Below are 8,647 nucleotides of genomic sequence, written 5' to 3'. Positions count from 1 at the left end.
TGGGTGCAGATGTGCCTGGGCACCGAATCGTCGCTCTCCCCAAAAAGGCACCGTTCCTCTATAGTAGGGCATCTGTTGGAGATGCATCATATATTCATGTGATAGACGTTTCCACAGCCAGCAAGAACATGTATACCTCTGGGAGTTGCTAAAAAACTGGTAGTTGTCTCATATTTCGGGTACCTTGAGAAATATGACTTTCTTGTTCTTGGCGAGATGCACTATTTGCTTCAGCCAACGAATATCTGCACTTTGGCGTAGCTAGTAAATATGCAGTATCACTTTTCCGAATGCAGCTTAAATTTTGCAATAGAGAACTATGAACTCTCAAGAACTAGATCTGCTTGAACAAGTTAAGATTAAAATAGGCATCACTGCTAGAACTATGAACTCTCAAGAACTAGATCTCAGAGAAGTTAATATTAAGGTTTTCTGAGAAACTGTTAATGTGCTTGACGGGGATGAATTTGGGATTTCATCGATCGAACCTTCCGAAGAAACCAAAAAGAAACCTTCCGAAGAAACCAAAAAAAAACAACCTTCCGAAGAAACCAAAAGCAGAAGAACCGAGTCTTGTATCGGATCGCCAGTTCGGAAGTGCGCTAAACTTTGAGAATTCGACAATATTAGAACTCAGCCAAATAAAATACCATCGAAGTCGTTGTAGTATAGTGGTAAGCATTCCCGCTTGTCACGCTGGTGACCCGGGTTCGATCCCCGGCAACGACGAATCTTGTATTTTTTTTTTGCACTTCTGCAGCATTTTTCTTTTTTGCAAGTACTTCTGCAGCATTTTCATCCATCCTAGCCAAGCCATGTTATCCCTGTTTTGTCAGTACGTACAAATAGGTCATGGAAATGCAACCTGTGGGCACAAATAATTTTGTCCATAAACAACCGCGGACGTGCCCGGGCGTGTTCGTGGGCGCTGACTGGTCAAGTCTCATATGTTAGCTTCAACATCCACGTCCCTCATATCCAAAACCCGAAACGGATGCAATCTATGCAACACTATGTATAAATATGACCAACACCCAGTTCATCGGGGCACCATTTCATCGCCGGACAAAACCACACGTAGTTCATCGACGGACAAGCCAGGAGGAAAGTTGGAAGTTTTAACTGCATGAAGCTTTATTCTGATGAAGGCACTCTCTATTAACCCAAACTAGTACTAACAACATGAAACATGTTAATATAGACGTAATTCTCCCAAAATCTGAAACCAGCCACATTGGTAACCAATATCTACTGGTCGATACTATGGCAGCGACTACAGGGCTCTAGGACCTTGAACTGGACATGCTTTGAAACTCTCCACGCGATGCACCTACCCGCAACCTCCACGGCTCTATGAGCTCCCGCGACATTTGTCTTGCTCATTGCCCAACACTGACCATTCTTTGTTGAGGTGGGGCATCTGCCAATGGTGCCCAACCTTCCATTGGAGAAGTAGATCGTGTCTACCGTTAGACATTCGAGGGAAGCCGCGCTCTCGAGGATGAGGACCGTGAGCTCGATCAAGCTATTGGATAGATAGAATCCTGTGATCAGCACCTGCCTAAGGCGGTCATGCCGGTACTCTAGCTTTCATCTAGAATACTCGTTGTCGTCTCCAGAAACGAGATCATGTCTGCTAGCACCCTCCTCTATCTGCATATAAATTACTGTGTCACCGTTTCGATAAAAAAAGTGTACCACACTATTCATCATAGATAACCTTTAGTGTTACGGATAGTGACTTCACCTGTAGAATGAAAGATTCCAGGACAGAAGAAGCAGCAAGAAAAGAGACCAAAGAGAAGATGTCACGACTTGGAGGGAAGGGCATTGCTGCTCGATGGAGTACGATTTCCAGGTTCTTGAGGTGGGGGAACTTGGAGGGCAACATTGGAATTGGAATATTGACTTTCTGAATAAGGACGAACCCCAAGATTAATAAAAATGTGTTGTATACATAATTTAGTTGTGAAGTGTATACTTAAATATGTCCATGTAGTTTGGTCATCGAGATGTTATTAAAGCCAAAAACATATTCCTCTCCATGGGGTGAGTGCAGGGTAAGACTCTCAACATTCCATATGATGGATGGAAGCTTGGTGCGAGCATCAGAGAGAAGAACTCTTGACAAATCTACATTCTGAAGTTGAGTAGAACTTCTCACAGAGATTTTGTCAGGATCCCAATCCTATCACAGCGAAAGGAGCAGAGATTTGGTGCTTCGATCTGTACTGTATGCAGCCCTGTGCATTGTATAAAGCTAAGGTATTTGAGCTGCTGCAACATCCAAGCTATTCGCAAGCAAGTCAACCCCCAACAATAGGAGATGTCCAACTTCTTTAGGATTGAAGATTTTGAGAGCAAGAGCCCTAATCCTTTCTCTGTTACACAGATAAGAGACAAATGTAAACAAGTCAATCTTCTCAAGATGCCAATTGATGAGGTGGGATGAAAAGCAAAGCCGGAGAGGCGGAGAGATTGGATTGAACTTGCAGCTGCCTCATGAGACAAGAGGGCACATGGGAAGCTGTATTCTTCCTTGAGTAAAGGTATTGACAAGTCAAGTTCTTTGATCAGAGACTTGACAGTGATTTGGAGCCACCTGTCGAGGACGGAGGCTTTGATTTTGCCATAAGTGGCAAGTATAAGTGTAAGTTTAAGTGTCTCCACCTTAATCCCATTGTTGTCATGGTTTTCAAGAATTTGGTCTACTTTTTTTATGATACAGGTTTCTTGTTCTTTCAATGTCTTATTGGCCAATCCAAGTGTATGTTGGTTGAGTACAAGGTTGGAATAGCATCTCCAGGAACATAGAAATCCACGACACACACAGGCAGCACGAGCAGCGTCTTGTACTGTCAAGAGGGAGTGTATGCAATGTATAATATCCTACAGAAACGAGGTTGACAGGTTCAACAGTTAGATTGGAGCTAGTAGTTGACTGCAATATAAAGAACAAATCATATTTATATAGCTTGCTAATTTATGCATGTACTTTGCATCAAGGCCTGCAATGGACGAGAACAATTCATCAATAGAGCAGAGAGCTAATAACTACTCACTCTAATATGGGAATGAGAGAGTACATTCATGCATGCATAACTATTGTTGCCGATTTACAATGAACTGAACCAGTGATTCTGTGGAAACAAAGCATTGTTACAATTTACCAAGGAAAAACTTGGCGGGCTATACAAAATAGCGCTGCCCCTTCAAATATGCTATTAGTGTGCTATACTGTGCTATTAGCGAGACATTGTACAATGGTTTATTTAGCAAGACAATTCTCTGCACTATTAGCAGTGCTATTTTTTTCAGTGCACTTTACGTGCAACACAATGAGAAATTGTTAGCAAAAGGCAAGCCAAAGCGAAAGTGTTAGGCCAAGATGCGTCGGTTGTACTTTCCTGGGGATCCCGTGATAGACGTTTCTAGAGCCAGCAAGGTCATATACATACCTCTGGGAGATCGGCTTGTTGTTGGCAGGATGCACCATATGTTTCAGCCGTCGAAGCCTCTGTTCCACTATCTGCAAGTCAGCATGCATAGCTTGTAAATATTCATGTAGTATCACTTTTTCTCATGCAACTCAAAATTTGCAAGAGAGAACTATGGATTCTCAAGAACCCTGCTGGCTACTTGAACAAGGAAAGCTACAACAAATTTGGTGCAAGAAAACCCGAAAGTTCAAAACAGTCGGTCAGGATACGTAGAGGTGGATAATCTGAAGCTTTTTATCGATCTGAGCTCTTAGAGCAACCAGAGCTCTTCCGCCTCCCTCCTGATGACGATCAAGGACGACGCCCGCTCCTGGGCCTTTGCAGGAGTCAAAGGACTCAACAGCATTATCCCTGTAATGTAGCCTAAGTTGTCTGGGCTGAGCAGCCCATCTCATGCTCTCTTTGTATCGTGTGCACGCCTTGTAGTGTATGTGACCACGATGCCACCCTGTATGTTCTAACCCCTTCTATCGATGCAATGATACGCTCACAGTAGCGTATTCGTTAAAAAAAGGTTTTGTTAATCTGAGACTGATATTAATTAATGTACTTCTTGACGTGCTGATCGATTGAACCTTACACAAAACAACTGGGTGCGCGACGAGATCAACAAATTTTGGCCTAGAGCAGAAGGACCGAGATGGGCTGAAAAGCTGGGAGACATACTTGCATGAGGAGTAGAGAGTGTCGTGCAGTCGTCTTCACGGATTGCCGTCGGGGGAGACGGAGAAGGCCCTGGTGGGAGGTGCCGACCACAAGGGGTGGGTGTTGGCCATGGCGATCTATAGCGTGAGGCCCCGGTTATATCTTCTTTTGAGGGTTAGTTTCGGTTATTTATGTCAATGTTTTCGCCGGAGACGGCGGTGATCCCGTTTCCTGTTCGAGCTGCAATACGGAAGTGTGCTAAACTTTGAGAGGCCAACAATGTTAAAAATCTTCCAAAGAAAACTGCATGAAAGTCGTTGTAGTATAGTGGTAAGTATTCCCGCCTGTCACGCGGGTGACCCGGGTTCGATCCCCGGCAACGGCGTTTCATTTTTTTCTCTTTCTTTGTCTTTTTTTTTCTTTATGCACTTCTACAGCAATTGCGCCAGCATTTTCATCCATCATTCATCGCCCAACCTATTACGGTTCGTCAACAGGTCATGGAAATGCATCCTCTTTTGGCAGAATTAATTTCGTGCATGCACATGTTCCTGCCTAAACATAATCATCATGTTGGTCAGTTATAAAATGTCACTGATCATTTGCGCTTTCTTTTTGATAAAGGGAGATTTTATTATCTTATAATGTAGCATCAAAGGGATACAAAACATTATGAGTAACACCCGGCCTCTGCATAACTAAGATGCACACAACCAAATTCAAAAGTCTGACAAAAAACATGAAATATAAACCGACATATCGGCAACAGTAGAGTCCTATAGACCGACACTATGCCTATGTCGAAGGTGGTGGTGGATCGATCCGGAGGTTATGTTGCCACCCATGTTGGGAAAAAACCTCCGTAGTCACCTGCTCCAACCTTCTCTTTCTTTGTCTTTTTTTTTCTTTATGCACATCTACAGCAATTGCGCCAGCATTTTCATCCATCATTCATCGCCCAACCTGTTACGGTTCGTCAACAGGTCATGGAAATGCAACCCCTTTTGGCAGAATTAATTTCGTGCATGCACATGTTCCTGCCTAAACATAATCATCATGTTGGTCAGTTATAAAATGTCATTGATCATTTGCGCTTTCTTTTCGATAAAGGGCAATTTTATTATCTTAGAATGTAGCATCAAAGAGATACAAAACATTATGCGTAACACCCGGCCTCTGCATAACTAAGATGCACACAACCAAATCCAAAAGTCTGACAAAAAACATGAAATATAAACCGACATATCGGCAACAGTAGAGTCCTATAGACCGACACTATGCCTATGTCGAAGGTGGTGGTGGATCGATCCGGAGGTTATGTTACCACCCATGTTGGGAAAAAACCTCCGTAGCCACCTGCTCCAACCGCGCACACACCGCCTTGAACAGCGATTGGTGCTCCGATCGTTATAGCATAGACCACGTATGAAGCGAGTGCGTACAATGGAAGGTAACCAGTAGAGGAGAATCATTTTTTTCGTTAAAAACCAAATCGTTTCTACATAGCTAGAGCGACCAAATTAAGGCGTACGCTCCCATCCTTACAAGCGCTTTAAACCTATTTGGAATACCGTTCAACTAGTGACCAAATATATTGGCAACACTTACCGACGGATATAAATTTGACACTACTTGGATGATTGACCACGTAGAACGTGCAAACTTGCATTGGAAAAAGAGGTGTTTGATTGTCTCGTCATGAGTACAAAAACAACACTTCTTACTCCCTGACCAGTTGCGTCGTGCGAGGTTGTTTTTGGTTAATACAACTCCCTTACGAAGATACCACACGAAGATTTTCACTTTTAGTGAAATCTTGGGCTTCCAAATTTTCTTGTTATTACTCACTGGTACCTTAGAATGTGTGAGTGCATGGTACATAGAGTCTGTAAGGGCATATTTATCCCTTAGTAGTTTTGGTGATTGATGATAATGCTTTTGCCAACTAATTGTGTGTATTGAGCATTTCAGATATATCATGTCTAAGCACAAGACAATTTGGTGCCCCTCGAAGCTCATTGAAGACAGCGTTTCTCTTTGTTTCTTTTCGGTAGATTTGAGTCATAGGAAAGCCGTACTATTAAGAGAGGGTCCGCCTTGGAAAGGTTTGGGTGGAATCATCACATACACGTCTGTTCCTTTCTGCACCCACTAGTGCAGAACCGGGCTTTAGTCCTGGTTCGTAAAGGCCTTTAGTGCCGGTTCCATAACCGGCACTAAAGGGTGGGCACTAAAGCCCCCCCCCCTTTAGTACTGGTTCGGCACGAACCGGCGCTAAAGTGCCACCACGTGGGACGAGCCAGGCCACGGGTGCGGTAGATCATTAGTACCGGTTGGTAACACCAACCGGTACTAAATGTTTGTGGGTTTTGATTTTATTTTTTATTTTTCCTTTAAGTTTGTGTTATCAATTTAATTTAGGATTGTTTTACGTTATAATGAGTTGTTAAATCATTAGGTGAAAGTACCGCAGATTAGTTTCGACTGGATGCATGTGGATCCTAGCTAGCTGAGTGATCAAGTATATGCCATATATCCATATTATTTGATCACCTAAGTGATCAAGTTATATGGATATGGCATATACTTGATCACTTAGCTAGGATCCATCCAGTTCAAACTAATTTGCGGTTTCTTTTATAAATGATATATATAATAACTCATCATCATCATCATCACCATCATCACATATTAATATATAAACTCTTGCATCATATCATCACCAACAACAGTATACTAGCTAGCTAAAAATTATCGTAGTCATCATTACCACTATTTAATTATCATAGTCATTACCGCTATCTAATCACCACCAACACTAGCTTAAAGAAGACACATTCACTTGTACCAGAGGCAAAGATATCATCGAGTTGAACATGGTCATGATATTATAAGCGTTCATAACAAGCAAATCACTCTTTGAATTTAAGTTCAGGACGAAGAATACGGACATGAGAGGACAAGTACTAAGAGCATGAACTAGCTAAATCACTCCTGCTGCTCCCTCTCAGGTAAAATAGCATAGAACATGTATAGCTCTCCTGATTCATCATACTGGAGCATGCAGATGAATCTGTCTCCTAATCATGGGATGCGCTTCTCCTTGCTGCCCCTAGTACTTCTCTGGGATCGTTAACAATTTTGCTCCAATCTTTCACTATTAAGCATTCATCGATTTCAGAAATCCTGAATGCACTCATGTGCAATGTAGGATATCTTGGTCGTAAGCTAACCATTGATATGCGACCTTTTGTCTCAATCCACGAGGCACAACTGTCATCGAGAGTCCCTGTTGAAGAACATCGTATAGTAATTAATATACTTATCAATGAAAGTTTAGCTTCAAAAATAATGTATGCAAAAGATGCACTAAGGACAAATAGTAAATTTTTTACCATCTTTCCATTATAGATGTGACCGTAGTTCAATACGATCACTATTGGTCGCACGTTTTGAGTACTAAAATTTCTAAGTGCAGGAAGAAAATTTTTCTTGATAGTATGAAGATCCTCAAACCATGAAACATAATGACTTATCTCCTCGTAGTTTAGTTCAGCCCCGGGACAGTAGTAGGTCCTGTTTACCAAGCGCCGGACATGTTTGCTTGAACCAAAATAAGCTGACAATAGAAATTAGTTGTCAACTATTTTTGAATAAACAATATCAAAGACATAAACATGGTTGAGAAAACTCATATAATGGTAGAACTGGAGGCATCTGCACATCGACCCAGATGTCTCTGTTACCTTCAATATCATCTTCCGGACGAATATAAAAGATGATAACCATATCAGGCTCAAATGCATAAGTCTTGCATAGTGCTTACCAAGTTTTGCATTCAAAATGGGTGTATGTGTCTGCATTGTATAATTTGACGTTGAAAGTATACCCATGCTCGGTCTTCAAGTAAACTCTCTTTACCTCCATATCATTCATCGCACTGAAACATATCTTATCCAAGACAAAAATTCTTGCATGGCAGGGGATGCGCTAGTAGAATAGTGAAAATTTAAAATTATAATTTAAGCAAATGAAGCATAAGTCATGCTTTATTACGAAAAAAATACTTGTCGTTGTGACTTACTGTATCCACTTCGAATGTCTCATCCAACTTGATGCTGAAGCGCCTATTATCAACAAGGAAATTTCTGTCGCACAGACCGCATTGGTCTTCATAGTATTCGCACATAATGAAATCTTTTTCATCGCTAGACGACATTTCCTATGTTCATATAGGTGAAACATTAAACACTTACTATCTAACATTAATTAATATCTAGCTAATTCTAATATTCATCTAACATTTGATATTAATATCTAACATATATTTCTATCTAATTCATCTAACATTTGACATTAATCTAACATTTATATAAACTAAATAAACTAAATAAATAAATAAATAAATAAATATATATATATATAATTAAAAAACAGAAAAAATCATTAACAAATAACAAAAAAAATCATTAACATTAACATCTAGCTAGTTAAGTTCTATA

The 8,647-nt window shown here is 41.0% G+C and overlaps 1 non-coding gene across 1 annotated transcript; it reads left to right on the top strand.

Annotated features, from left to right (window-relative positions):
• Positions 1 to 4,458: 4,458 nt before the first annotated feature.
• On the top strand, positions 4,459 to 4,530 carry TRNAD-GUC (transfer RNA aspartic acid (anticodon GUC)). The gene has a single exon. It is a non-coding gene; the product is annotated as a tRNA-Asp (tRNA).
• The last annotated feature ends 4,117 nt before the right edge of the window (positions 4,531 to 8,647 follow it).

The sequence above is a fragment of the Triticum aestivum genome, chromosome 1A, assembly GCF_018294505.1.
Source record: "Triticum aestivum cultivar Chinese Spring chromosome 1A, IWGSC CS RefSeq v2.1, whole genome shotgun sequence".
In the NCBI taxonomy this organism is placed as follows: Eukaryota; Viridiplantae; Streptophyta; class Magnoliopsida; order Poales; family Poaceae; genus Triticum; species Triticum aestivum.
Note: the sequence above shows the minus strand (reverse complement) of the source record. Positions and strands in the feature narration are given on the sequence as shown.